The sequence below is a fragment of the Mytilus californianus genome, unplaced genomic scaffold (assembly GCF_021869535.1).
Source record: "Mytilus californianus isolate M0D057914Y unplaced genomic scaffold, xbMytCali1.0.p SCAF_20, whole genome shotgun sequence".
Taxonomy (NCBI): Eukaryota; Metazoa; Mollusca; class Bivalvia; order Mytilida; family Mytilidae; genus Mytilus; species Mytilus californianus.
Genome location: NW_026262669.1, coordinates 10,004,670 through 10,029,842, shown reverse-complemented (window position 1 = coordinate 10,029,842; position 25,173 = coordinate 10,004,670). Strand labels below are relative to the sequence as shown.

Here is a 25,173-nt window from a genome sequence, read left to right as displayed (position 1 = left end):
TAATCTATAGATTGGCAGATCACAGATAAATTTGTGTTACAAGCAACGTTTTATGTGTACTTTATTTTCAAATATTTATAGTTAATCCTGTTTATAAAATAACGGAAGTACTAATTTTACTTTATTTTCGATATTTATACTACGAAACAAAGATATTAAAAAATATTTTTAAAAAATCGATGTAGAGCGGTCCTGGTTACAAGTTAACTAAGTGTTGAGCAGACCAGTCAAAAGTTAACTTGGGAACAGGTCTGGTTCCGATCGGATTTGTCAAAGCAAAAGTTAACTTATGTTAACTTTGTGGCAGGACTGGTTTCGTAGTTAACTCATGTTAATTTTAGGGCAGGACTGGTTTCGAAGTTAACTTATGTTAACTTATGACAGGACTGGTTCGAAATTAACTTATATCAATAGCGGACCTGTTTCCAAGTTAACGTTTTGGCAGACATAAAAACAGTCCTAGGACCAAGTCCGCTTTTCAAGTGAACTAGATTATGGTCCTAGGACTGGTCAGAGCAGTCCTAAATCCGGTCACAGGTTAACTTTGACCAGTCCAAATGACTGGTTATCAAGTTAACTTGCTGTACAGGTTAGGACTGCACCCATCTGTATATTTGAAACAGGAATGAAGTGTTTTTCTTTTGATGGTAGTGTGTTGTAAATTTTTGTTGTTAAAGGAGCTCATTAACTGAATGTTTTTTTTTCTTATTTATTGCACTAACAAATCCCGCCATTGATTGCTCTTTATATGAAGAAAAAAAAAAAGAAAGAATAGGAGGAGCTCAGACAATTGTATAAACGACCATAGATCTTAATAGTTGTAATGTCTGGCTTTACATCCTTGGACTATAAAGTAATGTAATAAATACACAAATGTAATATCAATAACCATGAAATGTCTCATTCAATTGAAATAAATCGCATACAATAATCATAAAAATTAAAAATTCGGAAAAAGAAAGGGGCTTGGTTGCTTTAAATCTACTTAAACCAATACCTGAACCAAACTGTAGTCAAACTCCTAAAATTGAAACAATTGAATGCTCGAAGGGGGCCTCAAAAAGAAATAACATTGTTTTTGAACAAAGAGGCTATTTTAATCAAACACGTTTTACTTTCAAGAAATATTAATACCCAAATACAGATGATTAGTTATCACATACTTAATGCACAGTCTTTGCCAGTTTCAATAATTCCTCCATCATGAAAAGCCATGAATGTACCTGATTTTATACAACAACAAAACAGAAAAAAAAGGGAATCCAACCAACGAAAATAATAACGAATAACGATTACTTGACACAAACAAGAAGACGAAATATAATAAAACATTCATATATCCATTTTGAAATTTCCATGTTTGAATTTTAACATTTACATATTTATAACAAATACAAATCATACATTTTATATCAGCTGCTAAAAAACTTGGGACATGTAGATGTATACCAAGAGGATCTTGTATTGTCTTTTTTTAACATCATTACCCACAGTTTGCTTTCATTCCTGTGGCCCAGAGTGTCCTTGTCTGTATATGACAACTCAAGATAGCGGTAACTAATAAACAAATGTATCTCTGTCGTATGTTTTTGACAAATTTTGACTTCAACAATGAGCAAATCTATATCATATAGTGAGCTGTAAATGCCCCTCTTTGTACACCTGACGACGACAGGACGTAGGTATATCATTGTCCGTCTGTCAACACTTCCTACGATTAATCACATTTGCTTAACCAAAAATGGTCGATTATATTATGCTTACAAATTTGCACATTTCTGTCGTGTCTGAACTCTTTGAATAATTAGATATCATTGTAAAGACATTCATAATAAATGCAATAATTACTTACATTTTTACGAGAAATAAAAAATTGTTATCAACCATTCTTGTACGATTAATTCTATTTTCGGTTTTGAAACTCGAATAAAAATCAAAACAGAGGGCGGACACAAATCCGTATTTTTTTCCTTGATTGTTTAAGTGTCACCAAATATGTGTATACATGTGTTCCAGAAATACTTTGTTAAATAAATCAGAACATTAGTAATTGATCATTATGCTGATTAAACCCCCCTTTTTCATTAGCAATTAACAACAGAGGGAGGATCATTAAGGGGGTACCCAACACTATACCCCCAAAAAAACCTGTCGGTGAATTTTTCTTTTTTTCATCTCATTGATAAGTAAAGCCTAGCTGGACATCATGTTAAACTTTTTAAAGATTTGAACCGTTGGTAAAAAAGATATGGCCACCCAAATATGGCTTGGTTCACATGGTAATTTCGGTCTATTTTTGAAGTTCCAGAAATATTGGTAAAGGGGTATACATGTTATTTTTTTTAACTTAAGTCTAAATTGACAAAAGCATAGTTAATAGTGATGAACCAGGCAATTTTGAGTTGATTGATACCCTTTATTTGTAAGTTTTTGTTTCTAAACTTAAATTTTAGTCTGAAATAAAAATGGGGGTCTAAGATGAAGCAATCAAAAATGACTATAATTAGTCAAATATTTTAAGATAAAAATGTTAACTAAAAAAAATATTTTTTTTGAAAACTAACCATTTGTAGTACTATATCATTCTGTTATTCTCGCAACAATTTACAACAATTTAACCATCAGATTGTTTTCAATTCAAGGTTAAAATATACCCCCACCTTCAATAAATTAGAGCAAGTCCCATTCTGATAGTACTTATTTGCCATAACTTTTTTTTGTCTTTTGATCTAGGCCTTAGATATTTGGCATGTGGATGTATAGTCATAAGGTCAAGTGTCTTGTATCTTGATGACCTTCATGTGACCTTCAAATTTGACTTCAAGGTCATCTTAATGTATTTGTTTGCAAGAAACACATCCAGGCAATAACTTCTTTTGTCTTTTGACATATACCTTACATCTTTGGCATGTGGATGTATCATCATGAGGTGGTGTGCCCCTTACAGTTTTGACCTTCATGTGACTTTGAACTTTGACCTCGAGAACGATAACTGTATTTTTGGTAAGAAACACTCGAAAAGGCTATGACTTTTGTCTTTTGACCTAGGCCTGATATTCAATTGAATTCAAAGTTTTATTGAGAGTCAATATTTAGTTAACAAATACATATTACACAAGCTCTAATCGACACCAATAAAGACACACATTATGATAATCAACAAATGCCACGCACACGGAATACATAAAGGACATGTAGTTACATAAAAAATAAAAAAAAAGGTATAGTTTCTATTGAGGCGAAGTGTACATACTTAACTACTCTACATAATGTTTTTTTTAATTTCACATATGGATTCTGCGTGTAAAAGTACATGAAATAATAAAATAAAAATAGGAGATACGAATTGTTGAAAATAACAGCATCAGACGCCAAAAATACATAGGATGCATAGGCAAATTCTTAAGATCGCCAGATATTTTACATGAACACGATTTTCAGTTTTGTTGGTGTACAGATTTAAAAAGAAAAGATAAACGATTCAAAAATGAACGACGAATCCATTGGTGCAAAGAACCACGGCTCCTGAAAATCCGAACTAGGTGATAAATAAGAACCGAACGTGCAAGATCCTTATGCATAAGCATTAAGTTCGTTAAACATATAATTTAATAATATTTCTGGTGAGGTTATGAAAAATAAGATACAACTTGTTTTTAGTTTAAAGCAGATCAGTCTTAAAATGCTATCAAAATGCGAGAGTTTTCAACTCATTCCACCTCTCATTCCATGAAATATCAAACTGCAGTTACAAGTGTCACATTATTGTTTGGCCTCTTATACTCTATTCAGTGATAATCTTGAACTGAGACTTGAGAAGAAAACTTTGTTTATGACGTCTTTACACTAAATCCATTGGATGTTGGATGTGCACTGATTGATTATGGAGTCTTAGATGCCTGATTTTTTTTATTAGTTGTTATTGGCTTTGAGCTAGCTGTCAGTAACTGTGAGTACGCTCAGATCCGTACTTAGTGTCTTTTTGTTGTTTGGATGTACAAGTACCCGGCCATGTCCACTCTATGTTTTTATTATACGTATTTCCATTTGTATCAGTCTGATGAACTAGGCCTTTTTCAACTGATTTTTATAGTTCGTTCTTATTTTATACTGTTACACCACTGTCCTAGGTTAGGGAAAGGGTTGGGACCCTGCTAACATGTTTAACCCCGCCACATTCTGTATGTATGTGCCTGTCCCAAGTCAGGAACCTTTAATTCAGTGGTTGTCGTTTGTTGCCGTGTTCATGTTTGTTTTTCGTTCGTTTATTTTTTGTTCATAAACTGGGCCGTTAGTTTTCTCATTTGAATTGTTTTCCATTTAAGATTTTGGGGCCTTTTATAGCTAACTATGGGGTATGGGCTTTGCTCATTGTTGAAGGCCGTACGGTGGCCTATAGCTGTTAGCTGCTGCGTCATTTGGTGTCTTGTGGAGAGTTGTCTCATTGGCAATCATACCACATCTTTTTTTAAAATATACAAAATTGCATTCGCAAATTCGGAAAGATACCCAAAAGCACAACAAAAAAAAAACAAATTTTGCTATCCCTTCGAAATAAGAATTTGATAAAGCAAAACTCACATGTTCTATTTTTATCATACATGTGTAGTTTCAGTTTCAACCATGGTTCTTAATTTAGAATTTACTTTCCCCAAAAATTGCGGACGGAAAAGAAGACACCTGTTTATTTTCTACACCTGCCAGGATAGAGGTCGAAAACAGAGAGTTGAATGATATATTGTAATGTTTCGTGGACTGAATCTGATGTTTTTTGTTATCTTGTTGTTGTCTTTGTTCCTTAACTTGTAAATGGTGCACTACTGGTTTGTTATCCCCTTGATATCTTCTGACTTTTTATATGAATATAAATCATACATGTCCTAAAATTTTCAATTTAATAAAAAAAACATGCCAGCGTTTTTTCAACACACAAATACACATGTCATGTATAAATTATTCGTAACCTACAATTTTACAAACTATGAAGTGTATTTCATTTAAAACTGCTGTTTTCAAAAAAAAGTATCGTGCAGTCAATTCTGTTACGATTTTAATCAATTTGGTTCGAAAAGAAGCATATTTATTTACTTGGTTCTAATCTTATTGTCAGGCATTTAACTTTTTATGCTTTATACTTTGTTATATTATATGTAAGGCCTGGGTCCAAAAACGAAAACAGTTACGGTCCTTTCTGTTTCCCTTCATTTGCCACTTTGTTTTCTTTTGTAAATGTATTTTACTTTGAAATTTTCCTATTTTGTCTCTTTGAAGATTTATTGATGGAAAATGTGTAACTATAAATGGATTAGAGATTAAATGAATAACAATAGGTGTACATCTGCTCTGAGCAACAAGGTAAACAGTCTGATCAGGATCTTTTAAGTACTTGCATATTGCATGTGATTTTAAAACGTTACAATGAAACAGACCATGAGTAAGAGTTATCTTTCTTAGGTGTTGTGTACCCCCTTAAGGTCAATGATGTAGCGCTAAGAGACATTGTTCACAACTATTAGAGCAATAATATATATAAAGTTGGAAAACCAACAGAAAAGAGTAATTTGGGTTCTATTTGCAGGACATAATGGCTAGTTGGAATGAGGTAAGATTCTTTTAAATTTTCCAGTTGTCATTTGCCTTAATTTTGTTTACTATCACACAGAAAGATACATGTTTGGGGTGTTCTCAGGTGGAGACAGGAAGAAAAGCAATGATATAATTACGTCCTTACTATATCATATCATTAGCGGAATGCATGAAAATACAAATACTCACAAAGAGACAAATTCAATAAAGAGATGAATGCTCAAGATTGAGAATGAAAACGGGAATGTGTCAAAGAGACAACAATCCGACCAAAGAGTAGAAACAATCCAAGGCAACAAATTATTCTTCAACACTGCAAGAAAATACCGCACCCGGAGGCGGGCTTCTTTGTTGTAATTCTTTCTAAAAATGAAATTCGTCACTTGTTTTTTTTTTTTATTTCAAATAAATGAAGAACACCCTTCAATTCTTTTATTTGGTAAAATTAAATTTATTAGTTATTATCATTCTTAATCCCGAAAAAGAGAGGCGAAAGATACAAAAGGGACATTCAAACTCATAAGTCGAAAATAAACTGACAACGTCATTGCTAATTAAAGAGAAAAAGACAAACAGACAAACAATAGTACACAAAACACAAAATAGAAAAGTAAAGACAGCAACACGAACCCCACCAGAAACTGGGGGTGATATCTGGTGCTCCGGAATGGTAGGAAGATCCTGCTCCACATGTGGCATCCTCCGTGTTGCTCATGTTAGTACAAACCCGGTAATACGTCTCATTCGGTAGTTTAAGAAAGAAAAAAAAAACCTGCAGGAGTGTATTGTTATTATCAAGGCTTTACTATCTCATGTTTAATCAATGTCACACGAAAAAGAAACTATCATAATATGGACGCCTTTTTTTCAGAACTTAGCAGCTACGTTTTAAATATTAATTAAAATTCAAATACTTACCATTCATTATAGAATATATTATAGCTTCGTATTTCATATATACAGTGTAAGATATCAAAATTGAATAAAATCGGCGATATTTTTAAAATTATGCGCTTGCTGCAGGTTCATTATACAAATATGTTAATAATATTAGTGATACCTTATGTGAGTATACATTATAATTGTTTTGTTCTGTAAAACATGTAAACATATCCATAAACTGTGCACTCCTGTACACTGTAGATTTGATCAAAAACCGTTCAATTTTGTAATCAACATTATGCTTTTCTTACAGAAACTTATTAAAGCTGCCCGTGAAGGAAGTTTAACAGATTTGAAACTATCCTTTGAAAAGGGAGCTGATTTGGAATGTAGAGATGAAGTAAGTGAGGACACAGACACCATATAAATACAGATATTATAAGACATATGAAATTAGAACTCACCACAAAATGCTAGTCATTCCATCCACAAAATAGGTTTAAATTTATTATCTATGGTTATAAATAGAAAAAAAAATTGATCTTGTCAATAAGTAATCTATCTCTGGAAAAAAGTGAACTCTTAAAAAAGAAGGAATATATAAAGGAAGTATTCGAAACTCAGTAGTCGATAGAAACTGACACCGCCATGGCAAAAACAAAGAAAAGACTTACAAAGTCACTAAACAATTCTTTGAAATAAAGATATAAAAGCACTAAGAAAAAAATGGGTGTTTTCTGAAGAAAAAAAAATCCCAATAACAAACATTTTCTTAAACATTTTAAATGACAATTTCACATATTCTAGATACAGTGTGTATCTGGCATGGTAAATTCTAAGACCGTTATCTTTGATCAGTTTTCACAAGGCCTATGATTTTCACTGATATTGAAGCCCTACCTACTTCGTATGATGAATGTTCATCAATTAACATTTAGCTAATTGTAAAGGCCTTTACATGCACACATCACTGATGATGAATGTTCATCAATTCACAAACCACTGAAGATGAACCTCAGTAAATCACACTTCCCTGGAGATGAATCGTCATACATTCATTTTCATTTAAAAACGTAGACCTCTGACGGTGAAGCCTTATAAATAAACAAACAACACCACTGAAGATGAACCTCAGACCATCATACTTCCCTGCAGATGAATCGTCAAAACATTCATACATCACCATTTAAAATCAAAGACCTCTGGTGGTGAAGCCCTATCAATTCCCAAACCACTGATGATGAACCTCATAACACTACACTTCCCTGAACGTGAAACGTCATATATTGAAACATTACCATTACAAATCAAAGACATCTAATGGCGAAGCCCTATAAATTCACACACCACTGATGATGAACTTTATAAAAACACACTTTCCTGAAGGTGAGTTGTCATACATGTACATTCACACATCACCATTTCAAATCAAAGACCTCTGATTGTGAAGCCCTATCAATTCCCAAACCGCTGATGATGAACATCATAACATCACACTTCCCTGAAGTTGAATCGCCATACATTCAAACATCACCATCTAAATTTAAATAATTCTGATGGTGAAGCCCTATAAATTATCAAACCAATGATGATGCATTATGATGAATTTTCACTTTACTGATGAACCCTTATAACATTAACCCATAACTGTTAATGAAATCTAATTAACTAACAATTCCTGATGATGCATCCTGACTATAACACACATCCCTGATGACTGATCCTTATAAATTCACACACTACTAGAGATGATTTTGTTTTTCGATTTAAACACCAGTCATGATGATAACTCATACATTTACTCTTCACTATGAAAACAAAACTCATCAATTTACACTCCACTGATGATAAATATTCATCCATTCATAAAATACTGAATATGAATCATCATAAATTCATACATCCCTGATGTTGGACTCCCTGATGTTGGACTCTGTGATGAAGACTGTTCATGAATTCCATCCAACTTCATCAATTCAAACACCACTACAGATGAATCCTGACAAATTCACACACCATTGATGATTATTTAGTCCTCATCACTCCAAACACCACTAAACATGAATCCTGACAAATTCACACACCATTGAAGATTATTTAGTCCTCATCACTCCAAACACCACTAAAGATGAATCCTGACAAATTCACACACCATTGATGATTATTTAGTCCTCATCACTCCAAACACCACTAAAAATGAATCCTGACAAATTCATACACCATTGATGATTATTTAGTCCTCATCACTCCAAACACCACTAAAGATGAATCCTGACAAATTCACACACCATTGATGATTATTTAGTCCTCATCACTCCAAACACCACTAAAGATGAATCCTGACAAATTCACACACCATTGATGATTATTTAGTCCTCATCACTCCAAACACCACTAAAGATGAATCCTGACAAATTCAGACACCATTGATGATTATATAGTCCTCATCACTCCAAACACCACTAAAGATGAATTCTGACAAATTCACACACCATTGATGATTATTTAGTCCTCATCACTCCAAACACCACTAAAGATGAATTCTGACAAATTCACACATCATTGATGAGTATTTAGTCCTCATCACTCCAAACACCACTAAAGATGAATCCTGACAAATTCACACACCATTGATGATTATTTACTCCTCATCACTCCAAACACTACTAAAGATGAATCCTGACAAATTCACACACCATTGATGATTATTTAGTCCTCATCACTCCAAACACCACTAAAGATGAATCCTGACAAATTCACACACCATTGATGATCATTTAGTCCTCATCACTCCAAACACCACTAAAAATGAATCCTGACAAATTCACACACCATTGATGATTATTTAGTCCTCATCACTCCAAACACCACTAAAGACGAATCCTGACAAATTCACACACCATTGAAGATTATTTAGTCCTCATCACTCCAAACACCACTAAAGATGAATCCTGACAAATTCACACACCATTGATGATTATTTAGTCCTCATCACTCCAAACACCACTAAAGATGAATCCTGACAAATTCACACACCATTGATGATTATTTAGTCCTCATCACTCCAAACACCACTAAAGATGAATCCTGCCAAATTCACACACCATTGATGATTATTTAGTCCTCATCACTCCAAACACCACTAAAGATGAATCCTGGCAAATTTACACACCATTGATGATTATTTAGTCCTCATCACTCCAAACACCACTAAAGATGAATCCTGACAAATTCACACACCATTGATGATTATTTAGTCCTCATCACTCCAAACACCACTAAAGATGAATCCTGACAAATACACACATCATTAATGATTATTTAGTCCTCATCACTCCAAACACCACTAAAGATGAATCCTGACAAATTCACACATCATTGAAGATTATTTAGTCCTCATCACTCCAAACACCAGTAAAGATGAATCCTGACAAATTCACACACCATTGATGAGTATTTAGTCCTCATCACTCCAAACACCAGTAAAGATGAATCCTGACAAATTCACACACCATTGATGATCATTTAGTCCTCATCACTCCAAACACCAATACAGATGAATCCTGACAAATTCACACACCATTGATGATCATTTAGTCCTCATCACTCCAAACACCACTAAAGATGAATCCTGACAAATCCACACACCATTGATGATTATTTAGTCCTCATCACTCCAAACACCACTAAAGATGAATCCTGACAAATTCACACACCATTGGTGATTATTTAGTCCTCATCACTCCAAACACCACTAAAGATGAATCCTGACAAATTCACACACCATTGATGATTATTTAGTCCTCATCACTCCAAACACCACTAAAGATGAATCCTGACACATTCACACACCATTGATGATTATGTAGTCCTCATCACTCAAAACACCACTAAAGATGAATCCTGACAAATTCACACACCATTGATGATTATGTAGTCCTCAGCACTCCAAACACCACTAAAGATGAATCCTGACAAATTCACACACCATTGATGATTATTTAGTCCTCATCACTCCAACATCACTAAAGATGAATTCCTGACAAATTCACACACCATTGATGATCATTTAGTCCTCATCACTTCAAACACCACTAAAGATGAATCCTGACAAAATCACACACCATTGATGATCATTTAGTCCTCATCACTCCAAACACCACTAAAGATGAATCCTGACAAATTTACACACCATTGATGATCATTTAGTCCTCATCACTCCAAACACCACTAAAGATGAATCCTGACAAATTCACACACCATTGATGATTATTTAGTCCCCATCACTCCAAACACCACTACTTTAAAATCTTAAAATATCCACTTCACTGATGATTGATCCTCATTCATTCACACTTTACTGAAGATAAACCCTGATACAATATCACTTTACTGGTGATTTACCCTGATCAATACACACGCAAGTTATGATCAATCCTTAAAAAATCAAACAACTCTGATAATGAATCCTTAAACATTCATACACCTCTGATAATGGATCCTGATAGATATAAACACCCCTGATGTTGATACATGATACATTCGCGCACCATTTATTAAAAAACACCTTTTCAATTTCAACATCATTGAAGATGAATCGTAATAAATCCACACTTCACAATAATTCATCCTCATAAATTCACACACTATTGATGATGGATCCTCATTTAATTACACTTCACTGATGAAACATTCCCAGTATTTATTATGAATCCTCAAAACATCATACGCTATTGATGGTGATCCCCTTTGAATTCAAACACCACTTAATTCAAATAAAAAACAATTACACTTCACTGATATTGCATCCTTATAAATTCATACACCACTGATGATAAATCCTCATATATTTACACTTTTTTGATGATGAATCCTCATATATTTACACTTTTCTGATGATGAATCCTCATAGATTTACACTTTTTTGATGATGAATCCTCATAGATTTACACTTTTCTGATGGTGAACCCTCATAGATTTACACTTTTCTGATGATGAATCCTCATAGATTTACACTTTTCTGATGATGAATCCTCATTTATTCGAATTATGATACTTGTAAATCTGACCCCCTTTGAAATGGAGAAAAACTGATAGTAAAGCTCACTCAAATTCACGCAAAAATATGCAATGCTTGTATACATCTTTGAAACTTATTTTTTTTAAACATTGATTATTTTACTAAATAAGCATGTAAGCATGATCTTAATAAGACAAGTTAGATAAAATATAAACAAGTTGATATAATAATATATAGTATAGTGGGTTCTCAGGTTACTTGTCTTATCGTTATCGTTATAAATTCATTAATATGGACATGCTATACATTTCTTTAAAAAAATGTTATTTATAATGAGAGTTTTGATGTCCATGTTGCTTATTTGTGGTGTGTGTAGAATACAGATAAATGTGTGACTGGACATCTTTGACCAATGATTGATCTGATGATTAATGTATTCATGCTTATTACACACCGTTGTCCAGTTAATGTTCCAAGTTTTGATGTCGGTTTTATGTTGATATTTCAGGATAGAGATACACCATTATCAAATGCTGCCTACTTTGGACACCTGGAGATCGTCACATTCCTTGTTTCAGTAGACTGTGATAGAGAAACAAGAAATAAGGTAATAATAGATATTATCATATACTTAAACTAAATAACTTATATTTTTACAGTATGATAATAACATTTACGTGAATTTCATATTTTCAGAAATGGTGTTTAGCGGGCTGATATGACAAATTTATCACATGCTTCCGACGATTATCACATGCCTTTCCGTAACGTTATCGCATGGCATTCCGGCGTTACTCGGCAAATGCCGGAAAATACACCTCAATGGTACGTTTTCAGTGAACAACATTTCAATTGTACAAAACAATTATTAGGAAACAGGAAAGTTATTTTACTTTTTATATCATGTAATATGCAACAGTTGAGTGAGACAATAAATGCATTTTTCAAAGTTTCCAGCATAATTTAGAAAGTTACTTTATATATGTTGACTTTCCAAACAGTATCTATTATGTTTTGTTGATTTTTGTTATCGTCAATATAAAAATGTATTATACTGTTGTTTTTCTCCTCTGTTAAGGCATATGATAGAAAGATTTCATATCGGATGTATTACATTTGGTGTCCGACGTCCGTAAAATTCTCAGATTTTGAACTTCTACTTGAGAACTACTGAAAAGGATCAATATGTTTAACTGTTGATTTTTTTCCATTGTTGAAGCATCTGATAAAAAGATCATAACATGTCATTTTTCATATCAGATGTATTATCAGCCCTCGGTTAATATCAGCCCTCGAGCATCGGTTCTTGGACTGATATTGAACCTCGGGCTGATGATACATCTGATATGAAAAATGCCATGTAATAATCTGATAGTATCTGCTCAGTTTGATCCTAATACACTTCATACTGAAATAACATAAAGTAATGTTGTTTAATGGACAAAAGCAAATATTTGTAAGACTTTAAATCGCCATGAAAGATGAGTCCTCATAACGTTACACTTTACTGATGAAGAAACCTCATTACTATACCCCTCACAAAGTATGAATTATCACTAATTCACCATTTAGTGATGATAATGAATCCTCATAAATTCGCAGACCACCAATGATAGATTCTGATATATCTTCATCAATTTTCATTTAAGTGATGATTCATCATCATTGGTTTACACACCACTGGATATAAATTGTACAACTATCACCCAAATAACAATAAAAAAAAAAGAAAGACAAATAGACACTTATTTGAAAACTAAATTCATAGAAAACCTAACCCAACACGTCACTGGTTGTGTTTTCAGATAATAAAACAGAATAACAAACCTTTTCTGAAATAAAAGTGTCACAGACTATGGATAACGCGTGTGTGTGTGTGTGGCGTAGTACATTATAAGAATGGTATCTTAGATCAGTTTTCACAACATTGAGTTCTTATCTCATATTACACTTATGTTGAAGACCACACCCCACCTATGATGAATGTTTATTATTTCACTCACAACTAAAGACGATGACATATGCATACAAATGCCACTGATCATCCACTACGCATCATCAATTTACACTTCACTGATGGTGTATCGTCATAACTTTACATTTCGCTGTTAAAGGTTTCTAATACATTTGCACTTCAAAAATGACAAAACAGGATTGATATACCCTCCACTGATCATGAATCCACACACATTCATATAATACGGATTACGAATCTTCATAAGTTCACACACCTTTGATGGTGAATCCCTCATAATTCATTTACAATTGATATAGATTACCAACATCCCTACGATGAATGATTAAACCCGCACACTTCACTAAAATTTTTATTTAATGTTATTCACCTATGACTAATACTCTTAGATTCATTGTTGATAAATGATGAATCATCATAAATTTACAATTCACTGATTCTGAATTCTAATCAATTCAAATTCATTAATGATGATTTTTCACAAATTCACAAATCACTGATGATAACAGTGCATCATAAAATCCCATTTATTTACACTCCAAGGATGACGATTCCTCATAAGTTCATACAATATTCATTTTGAAGCCTCACATATTCACTCATCTCTGAAGGTGAACCCCTTTTAGTTCATACATCGCTGATGATGACACCTGATGAATTCTAACACGACTGAAGATAAATTCACACTTTATCATATTCATTAAGTAACGGTTTTCTGATTCTGAATCAATACAGCATTAAATTGTTTATCAAACAGGTTTAAAGGAAAATATACACATGCGATATGTATTGGAATTATATAAAGTTGGATCTTATTTTTACGTATCTCATCGTCAGTGGCGGATCCGGAACATTTTATAAGGGGGGGTTGGGGGCACTGACTGCCATAAGAGGGGATGCTTCAGTGATTCATCATATAATCAACAAATTTTTCCCAAGAAAATACTGATTTGGAATATATAATATATATAATAATAACGGCGAATTTCTAATGAAATATATGGCAACAAAGCCAGTTTGTATCAGTTTTAAATTGTCTATCACTGGAAGAAAACATCACTTATGACTACTGTACATTCAGAAATTATTGCGAGGTTTTTATGATGGCAAATAATGCGACTTGGGTGAGTATTGCAATATTAAGAACTCGCATTCGGATATCTGATACATATATCTGTATGTATATTTTCCAGAAATTGCAATAATAAGTCTCGAATTTATGTCCATTCTTCAAAAAATTCAATAATAAATGCATGCAATAATTTCTGAAGTATACTACCTAGATATCAGTGTAGATCTATGTTAGTGTTCAAACAATTTTGCAAAAAAAGAAGGTTAAATAATGCAAAAAATCGTGAAAATTGTAGGATATGAGAAAAACTTTGCTTAGGCAAACTGCAATGATAGTATATAAATTAAATTGCATAACACCATTTATTTTGAATTTTTATTGTATATATCCTAATAAAGAAAAATGTTGTCACTTCTCCACTATAATTATTTGGTTGCCGTAGCACCCAAGACTGTGTATCTTGCTCACAAAACAGTGTGTTTCTGTTGGTTGCGCATATCTTTACCATGATAGTACTCAATCATGTTAGACAATGGACAAAGATTCTCATTTAATGGGCCAGTTGGTCATTAGTCTTACAGGTTTGTATCTGGAAGGCAGCTTGTTCATCTTTTGACATCAACTTTTAATATTTGGCTTATGGATGTAGAACCTCAAGCTAATGTGTTGGGTTCCATAGAAGAAAAATTTTGACCTTGATCATTCAAGGTCAACATTGATTTCAGAAATTATTGCATCCATTAATCATTGTGATTGTTGAACAATCCACAAATATACAAGTTTAATTTTTGCCATTTCAGGAAATGCTGCAGACAAATATACTGTTCTTGCTAGCCATGACAAGACAAGATCATTCCAATGCAAACACAAATGTGTACCTTCAGATCATGTCCCGACCCCTAATGAAATAAAAAAGTGAATATCTCTAAATGAAATGGTACAAATCTCCTTCCTAAACCATCCATAGTCTGATTTGCCTTGATAAAACCTTTCTAGTTCATCGTAGTGTTGTCCCTCAGTGACATCCCTCGCTCCAGATATATCATTAACTGTTAAACATAAAAGATCTTGAAAACTATTCTCATCCTCAATTTTAAACTGTATACATTCTTATTTGCAATGACTATTCTGTTTCAGTCTGCAATTAATTTTGTTCGCTTGGTGTCAAACCCCTACCCCTCATCTCCTTAATTATATGGACATTTGTTTAGATACCCACCATTTAACATGGTATATTTTGAACTGACATGTGTCATGACCATATATCTTGTGCATTCACATGGGTTCGTGTCATTGATGTTTTTGGGATGGAACTATATGCAAGTCGAATGATATGCGTTATACATTGTCCGCTATAAACACAATTTTATACGCATACCAGTCGACTGGTATATATTTTCATTCTAACAACATCAACGATATTAACCCTTGTGGTCCATTCTGGGAAGGGAGATTGAAATTTCAGACCCTTTAACCAAGGGCAACTTTAGTGAAGAGCACTGACACCAATGTGTTCATTTATAAACCAGTGTCTACCTAATTATTAGACAGATTGATACACATCGTGGAACATTATAACTTTCTACTGCATTGTTATGAATAAGGCCTAATAAGGATACATTGTTGAATCACAGATTTTCCGAAAAAAACATGTATAATGCATACTTTGTGTTTAATTCTTTACAGATTTGTTACTTTTTTTATAGTTGATTTTGATGAACTTCACATGTGGTCTAAATAAAAATCATTTCCTGGTCCTTTATCTCATTCAAGTGTATGGGTGGGATGTTAGATCCCAATCCTATGCAGAGGGCAAACAATGATTTACTTGATGGCGACACATTCTAAAAATTATCTAGCCATTACTCTCCTTCACAACACCATTATATGCAATATGGGTATTTAACATTCTTGAAGGCCGTACGGTGACACAACGTTGTTAACGTCTTTGTTTTTGGAGAATATTCTCATTGCAGTCACATCTTTTTTTTTAATTTTAATCTCTGCCATTATAACAAGTTTTTCTAAACCTTTTGAACCAGAAGCTCTGTGTATCTTCAACACTTTGATCATATACAAATCAGAGTGTGACTACAGCAGATTGTTGTCATTTGTCACAATGACCCGGATACACTCTAAAAAGTTACTGTTGTCGGGCAGATGGCTGTCTCACTGGCAATCATTTCACAGCTCCTTATTTCATAACTGATGGATAACTTGGCAACATAAAATGTAACAAATATTTGGTTTCAGTCTGAACATAAAGACTACTTATTTATTTGATCAATAGAATTTGGAAAAAAAAAATAAAGTACTATTAAAAATACCAAGGACACATCACATTGATATATAGCTTGTTTTTTTTATGGACATATTTATAAAATTTTGTCAATTTGTCTTTTCTTTTATTAGATTTTAAATATAAATTGTTCCATTTTCCCATACCCTTTAACAATTTGATTTTTTAAATTTCAACACAATTTATACAAACTTTTATATTTTATAAAATATAAAACCTGCTTCAAACTTTGGCATTTTAATTGCATCAACAATAAAGTTTCTAATGAAACAAATACTTACCGGCAAATGATATTTTGATCATTCCTGTTTTTTTTTCGCCCTCAATAAACGTATTACTGTAAGGGACAAACATGTACAAAATTAAAATGAAATATTATCATAGATACATGTACATACAAATTATGACACAAGTCCAGTTATACACAACATTACTTGACAAATATTAAAATTTTCCATTGGTCACTTTGAGGGTCTTAAATTGGTTACAGTTTCATGCGTTTTTTTTCATCCTTTTCAGTCAACTGAAATAAAAGTAATTTGAAGCTATACATGTATTACACCCAATTATTTTGCTGAAAGACCATTTCAGGAATTTTGAATCAGATCAATTTAAATTTAATATAATACATGACTACAATACACATGTATTCCAAGTTCGATCTTATTTGTGCAGGACTCATATCGGAGGATATTGAAACCCTTCTTGCTTGTCTGGCATACACATTCTCATTCTGTTTTGTTTTTGTGTGTGTGTGATATCTGTGATTTGTATACTCCCATTTACAGAACGTATTATGGTATACCATTGTCCGACTGTCTGTCCGTCTGTCGTCAACAATTCGGACAGTAACAATAAAGACGCTTTCTCCAATTTGCATGAAACTTTAGTGAATGGTATATATTTATTGACGTAGGCTTCTTTTTGCTTTTGATCAATTTAAGATTTTCCGTTTCTAAGTTATGCCATTGCATTAATAACAAAATGGGGGATTTTCCAGTTTTCTGACTATAAACTAAAAATGCTTTGAGCAATTTTCATGAAACTTTGGTAAATTGTTTATGTATATATATATTGACATACGTTCCTTTTTAATTAAAAAGTTCTGATTTAACATTTTGGAGAATAGGGAATGTATTCATAGAAAGGGGGATTTTCCATTTATCGAACAATAACTAAGAGGATTTGAATTTGGAACTTTGCATTTAAAATTAGATATCGAAATTTTCTTAGCCGAAGAACACATGGACAATATATATCACGATCTATCATCTAACTACATGTTCATTCACTGTTAAACTCACGATCTTGTGGAACATGACAGAAACATTACAGATTTACAATTCTAATGTACTTATGCATTTTTTTTTAACATTTATCTATTGTATGATCCAGATCTCCTAAACTGTCCTTACTTATAACTTGTCTTTATGAGATATTTTGGTCTTGTAGCGACAATTTCCGCAAGCCTGAATGGATTGATTGATTGATCATGAGTAAGACCCGTGTCAGCACTATTGGTCATGAAGTGGCTTAACTCATTCAATGAAACTTGAGCATCATTCATTTTCATAGCATTTTAATCTTTCCTGTTTCAATATTTTTACATGATATTTTTCACATACTTATTTCTTTTAACATGTTTAAAGTAGAATTAAAATGGGTAAAAAGGAAAAAGGTGTATGATAAGATTGGCATCCTTTAAGACTTTCCCTCTGAAATGGATGGATCATCTAAATATCAATAAATGTACATTTTATGTGCTTTCTAAGAAGCAATATGTACATGAAGAATTACACAATTGCGGACAAAAATAAAATTGACGCTCATAATTTTAATTAATTCTCTTCTTGCGCTTTCTAACAATGTTTGTGTCATACAGTGTAACATGTTTAACTATCACATCAGTATCTTCATGCAAAGCCTAGACATTGCTAGATTCGATTTCCAATAGTTACACCAGTACTACATGTGTATTATGTATAATGTGTTCAATGGCAATACACAGGGACATGAAAATGGCACATGTTTCCTTATTTTTTTTTCAAAATTTTAATATGATCATGATGAGTTATATTGTACATGTACAATTTGTACCTTTCTGGAACCAGACATTTATCCATCAAGTGATGAAATAAAAACCAGATGCTGTTCAACTCATTTTTATATAAAAATTAATGGAAAAGTTTGTTTGACAAGAAATGTTTGTAACCCTTACAATAAGTGTTGGTCCTTTGTCTGGTATGGACATAGAAATACAGAAACTACTGTAACAAACATACATAAAACAGTCTTGATGTTCATAAAACACATTTCGAAGGCGGCAATGTATATTAATTTTAGCTACCTAAACATAATTGCATTGCAAACCAAATTTCATGATTATATTTGAAACCGTAACGTGTTCAGTGAGACCAAAATGCAAATGTATGATTTCTTTTTGGATAAATTTATCTCAGAAATAATTTTAAACTTTAGAACTTCTTGTTTGCAGGAACGGATCTCTCATTTACGGCCGATTATAAATTAGAACCATATGTTCCTGTTGTAATTGATTCAAAGTGATTCTCTTTTCTAGTTTTCTTAATGTCCAGGATTATGGTATTCACATCTTTCTTTGATGTCAACAGTCCATGATAAACCCAAGTACTATTTTAAGGTTGTGCAGACTGTAAGATTTCCCACTTTATCATAAAAAATCATGAACGTATGACTATTAATTACTCAGTAATAAATGCTATACTTTTGTCAAAGTTTCTACGATTTCATTATCATCTGTAGGCCTGCTACAATATCTTTCTATAATCTTCTTGTGGAAAAAAATCATTTACCAACAGCACACATTGTTTAATCATATCAGGATGTTTAAATATGTATCAAAATGAGCAACAACAGTTCATTTTGACCATGTTTACATCAAAACATTACAGCCTTTACCGGTCTTCAAATTGAAGAGCATCATTTTTAGTATGTCTAAATACCAAAAAGTTCAAAATAAGTTACCATTTCCAGACAATTTAATGCATAAGTGAATGTATATATGAACATGTACCAGATATGCTACTATCATTTCCTGATGCACTCATCGTCATCTTTTAGAATATGTAAATTTCTTTTTTATTGTAGACTGCTTTTGTTGAGAAAATTATACCGTAATTCACTATATAAGCAGTCAAGTTTACTGAAACATCAAAATCTATTGTCTAACCATAATTACACAAGGTGACTGCTAACAATGACATCTCCCTACACCACAGAGAGCAAACAAGGCAACAAGACATTTTTCCAAAAAATGTTGTTTGAACAAGATTTTCAAGTTGTGCCTGGTTTTCTCTGGAAATACCTCTTAAAGTTTCTAACATCAACATTATTTTGTAAGCATCTGATTCTACTTGCTAATGAACATTTGATGATGACATGTTCCATTAACAATTTAATGAAGATAATATTAATACAAGATATCGTATGTCAATAATATGTTAATAATATTAAAGTCATTTTAGAATTATGTAAAGTTCAATCAAAATTCACTGTAGATGAATCCTCATAAATATACTAACAACTGATAATAAATCTCTTTACATGTACATTCCACTGTATGCATCCCCATAACATCACACCTCACTGCTAATGAATTCCACATACATTCACACACAACTCTGGGTAAAGTCTAATAACATTTACTATACTCTTCTGGTAACGTATAATAAATTCACACACAACTGAATTTGAAATTAACATTCGCACTTCACTGATGAACAATCCTCGTTAATTCATACTTGACTTATAATAAATCCTCATATATAGACACTTACTGGTGAAACATCCTCAGCAATTCAACATTATTGATGATAAATCCTCATAAATTAACACACCTTTGGTGATAGTGATGGTGAACCTCAATAAACTAACATACCATTGGTCATGGTGGTGGTGATCCTCAATTAACCAACAAAATATTGGTCGTTCATGGTATACCTCAATAAACTAACACACCATTGGTCATGGTGATGGTGAACCTCAATAACATGACACACCATTGGTCATGGTGATGGTGAACCTCAATAAACCAACAAACTATTGGTTGTTGATGGTGACCTCAATAAACTAACGTCACTGATGTATCAGATTGGTAAAGTCCTATGATATACACACCACTGTGATATTATACTCTTAACTCACCAATACTTATGATTTCTCTTAAATTCACGCACCACTAATTGTGAAGCCTTTTTGATTTCACAGACAACCGACTGTGAATCCCGATCAATTTTAAGGAATTTCATTACTAATTGTGAATCCTGATCAATCCCCCATAAACTACTGATGAATCCTTATAAACTCACGCAAGACTAACTACAATCCGACATCGCTTATTATGCAAATTCGTTAATTCACAGTTCGAAAATGGCAAATCTTGATGAACTTACACATCAGTGATGATGAATCCTCATATATTCAACTTTCACTGATATGAATAGTTATTCTTTCACACTGCAATGATGATGAATCAACATGACCTTTCACTTTTCTGATGATAAATTCACACTTCTCTAATAATGAATTATCACCAATTCACAAATTAATGACAATGATTCAGACAAATTCACGCAACACTGATTACAAATGCAGATATAATGGTTTTGGTATTATTATTTATTATTTTTGGCTTTTAACTAGCGTTCAGTAACTGCGAGTACTCTTATATCACACGTTCGTGGTGTCAATTTGAACTGTTGATACAATTTTATTTCTTTTGTGTTATTTAATGTTTACTTATTTAGTGTTATATCTGGCGTCTCTCTCTTTTAAATATATACCAGCTTTGATAAGTGTTTGGTATTGTCAACGTATATTGATTTACCTGTGTACATTATTCAATCTGGCGGCATTTTGTTCAAGGTTATGGTTGTCTTTCTGAAATTTTTAAACATCTCACACCTTATTTTATCGATTTTGTATTTACATTGTGTCATAGATCAAATTTATTTGTTCAGTGTATGTTCACTAGAGTGTGTTAATATGTCTTTTGATTGAGTTAAGCCCATTCAATTGATATGTTATAGTGTGTCTTTCTTTGTTGTGATGTTACACTATTGTTTCAGGTAATTGTGAAAGTTGGTACCTATTAAAACGTTTAAACCCGCTGCATTTGTTTGCAACTGTCTTAAGTCAGGAACCTGATGTTCAGTGGTTGTCATTTGTTGATGTGATTCATAAGTGTTTTTCGTTTTTCGTTTTTGTCGAGCCTTAGACTTTTGTCGAAAAAGCGAGACATAGCGATCCTACATTCCGTCGGCGTCGTCGTCGTTGTCGTCGTGTCGTCGTCGGCGGCGTCCACAAATATTCACTCTGTGGTTAAAGTTTTTGAAATTTTAATAACTTTCTTAAACTATCCTGGATTTCTACCAAACTTGGACAGAAGCTTGTTTATGATCATAAGATAATATTCAAAAGTAAATTTTGTAAAAAAAAAAATCCATTTTTTCCGTATTTTACTTATAAATGGACTTAGTTTTTCTGCCAGGAAACATTACATTCACTCTGTGGTTAAAGTTTTTAAAATTTTAACAACTTTCTTAAACTATCCTGGATTTGTACCAAACTTGTATAGAAGCTTGTTTATGATTTAAAAGCTAGTATCCAGAAGTATATTTTGTAAAAAAAAAAAATCCATTTTTTCCGTATTTTACTTATAAATGGACTTAGTTTTTCTACCAGTTAACATTACATTCACTCTGTGGTTAAAGTTTTTAAAATTTTAACAACTTTCTTAAACTATCCTGGATTTGTACCAAACTTAGACAGAAGCTTGTTTATGATTAAAAGCTAGTATCTAGAAGGAAATTTTGTTCCATTTTTTCCGTATTTTACTTATAAATGGACTTAGTTTTTCTTCCAGTTAACATTACATACAGTCTGCAGTTTAAGTTTTTAAAACATTTATTAGATTCATAAACTATCCTGGATTTTTACCAAACTTGGACAGAAGCTACTTACAATCAAAAGATAGTATAGAGAGGAATATTTTTATTAATTTTTTTCCACATTTTTGCTGAGCCTGTGATTAACAGCAAAAAGTAGGCGAGACACTGGGTTCCGCGGAACCCTTACAAATTTTTTATATATAGATTAGACCGTTGGTTTTCCCGTTTGCATAGTTTTACACTAGTCATTTTTTGGGACCTTTTATAGCTTGCTGTTCGGTGTGAGCCAAGGCTCCGTGTTGAATACCGTACTTTGACCTATAATGGGTTACTTTTACAAATTGTGACTTGGATGGAGAGTTGCCTCATTGGCACTCATACCCTATGTTCAAACACTATGATGATTAACCCCAATAAATAATCATATTATTTAACTTGTACCGCTTTAATTTCAATTAAACCGTACTTTGAAGATATCTTAAGTTCACACAAAACTTTTTTTTAAGTTTGACCACTGAAACATAAAATTTTGAATGGAAATAGGGAATGTGTCAAAGAGATAATAACCCGACCAAAGAGTAGAAAACAGACGAAAAGCCACCAACACAGCGAGAAAATCCCGCACACGGAGGCGCGCTTCAGCTTGCCCCTAAACACAAATATGTACTAGTTTATTGATATATTATTTGATATATATTGCATCTATATATTTTTTACTCAACGTTCTCCAGTTGCAGACACATACGTTTTGATGTTTGTTATATGTTAATATTACAGATTGGGAGGACTCCATCATTGATTGCTGCCCGGGAGGGATATTTCCTTATATATAACTAGTTCGATATTGATTATGCAAAGTGGGTCTTTATTCACAGTCTTATTGAATTAAATGACGTATTCTGTTTTGATGTTTCGTGTTTCAAAAAAAGTTGACAAGAACAAGGCAGATAATATTTGTAATACAGATCTAATGTAAAACGTAGCTTAAAAAAAAGAAATAATGGTTTCAATTATATGAAATGGAGGTTATATTTTACTTCAGGTTGTCTCATCTGAAAGAATCCATTTGATGTTAATACGTGTTATGCATTTCTCAATTAAAGTTTTAACAAGGGAAACCCTTCAACAAATGCTATGTATTCGTTGTTAATCGTAGAATATATACACCAGTGTTACTGTTATTTTTTTATCAGTGTTGACCCTGGAATCATGTGATATATATTTTATTGATATGTAATTAACATAATTGTTCAGTTTATGACTAAAGTGTTGATGTCTGTTATATGTTGATATAGGAAGGAGTTACACCACTGTCGCATGCTGCCTACTCTGGCCACCTGGAGATCGTCCAATATTTAGTCACGGTCGGCTGTGATAAAGAGACAAAAGAAAAGGTAATGATACTTATCTGCTTCTCCTCTTAAAAATTAATCAACACAAAACCATGTTGTTTGTACTACAGGTTTAACACGATAAAAAACATGCTTGTAACTTTAATCCTGTTATTTAGATTTGTCTCATTGAAAAACAAATCTATTGCTAATTTTATATATTTTTCAAAAATATTTTTTTTAATAAACGCCATTTCTGAATAAAGTTTTGATATATGAAAACAAAACATGTTGTTTGTGTTGTTAACATAGAATATTAAATACAAGTGTGACTGATCATTTCATTAAGTTTTGTATCATCATATATTGACACTCATTGGTGATGCATCCTCAGCAATTCAACATCATTGATGATCAATCCTCATAAATTAACACACCATTTGTCATGCTGATGGTGAACCTCAATATACCATCAAACTATTGGTCGTTGATGGTGACCCTCAATAACCTAACACATCATTGTTCATGCTGATGGTGAACCTCAATAACACCACTGATGTATCATGTTAAATTCACACAAAACTAATGATGCATGCGGTTAGCTTACTATATGTTGCATTATCAATCCTCATAAATTCAAACTGCACTGATGATGACTTGTAATAAAGTTCCACTTCACTGATCATTAATTATGATTAATTCGTACACAAATACTGAGGCATCGTGATCCGGAACATCATTGATTGATACATTCGTACACCATCAGGCTGAAATACCCATTGCAATCGACTGACCCTCTATTGGTAAAGTCCTATGATATACACAGCACTGATAATCAGTCTTCGTAACACTCCGATACTGATGATGCCTATTTAATTGACGCACAACTGATTTTGAAACCTTTTGGATTTCACAGACCACTGAAAGAATTTCATTTATGATACATCAATAGTTTATGAATTTATCAGTATTCATGAACTTTTGAAATAATTAAAAACTCTCGCACCACTAACAAAAAATCGCCATGAATTCATTCTATTCTTATTGTAAATGTTCTTAGTCAGATATTATTATTTAAACA

The 25,173-nt window shown here is 32.6% G+C and overlaps 1 long non-coding RNA gene across 1 annotated transcript in view; it reads left to right on the top strand.

The window, feature by feature from the left end:
• Positions 1 to 24,152, top strand: part of LOC127731772 (uncharacterized) — a 55,613-nt gene extending 31,461 nt beyond the window's left edge. Inside the window, exons 6-9 of the long non-coding RNA XR_007995748.1 lie at positions 5,579 to 5,602; positions 6,782 to 6,868; positions 11,997 to 12,095; positions 24,057 to 24,152. This is a non-coding gene — a long non-coding RNA (uncharacterized LOC127731772). The remainder of the gene's footprint in view (positions 1 to 5,578; positions 5,603 to 6,781; positions 6,869 to 11,996; positions 12,096 to 24,056) is intronic.
• The last annotated feature ends 1,021 nt before the right edge of the window (positions 24,153 to 25,173 follow it).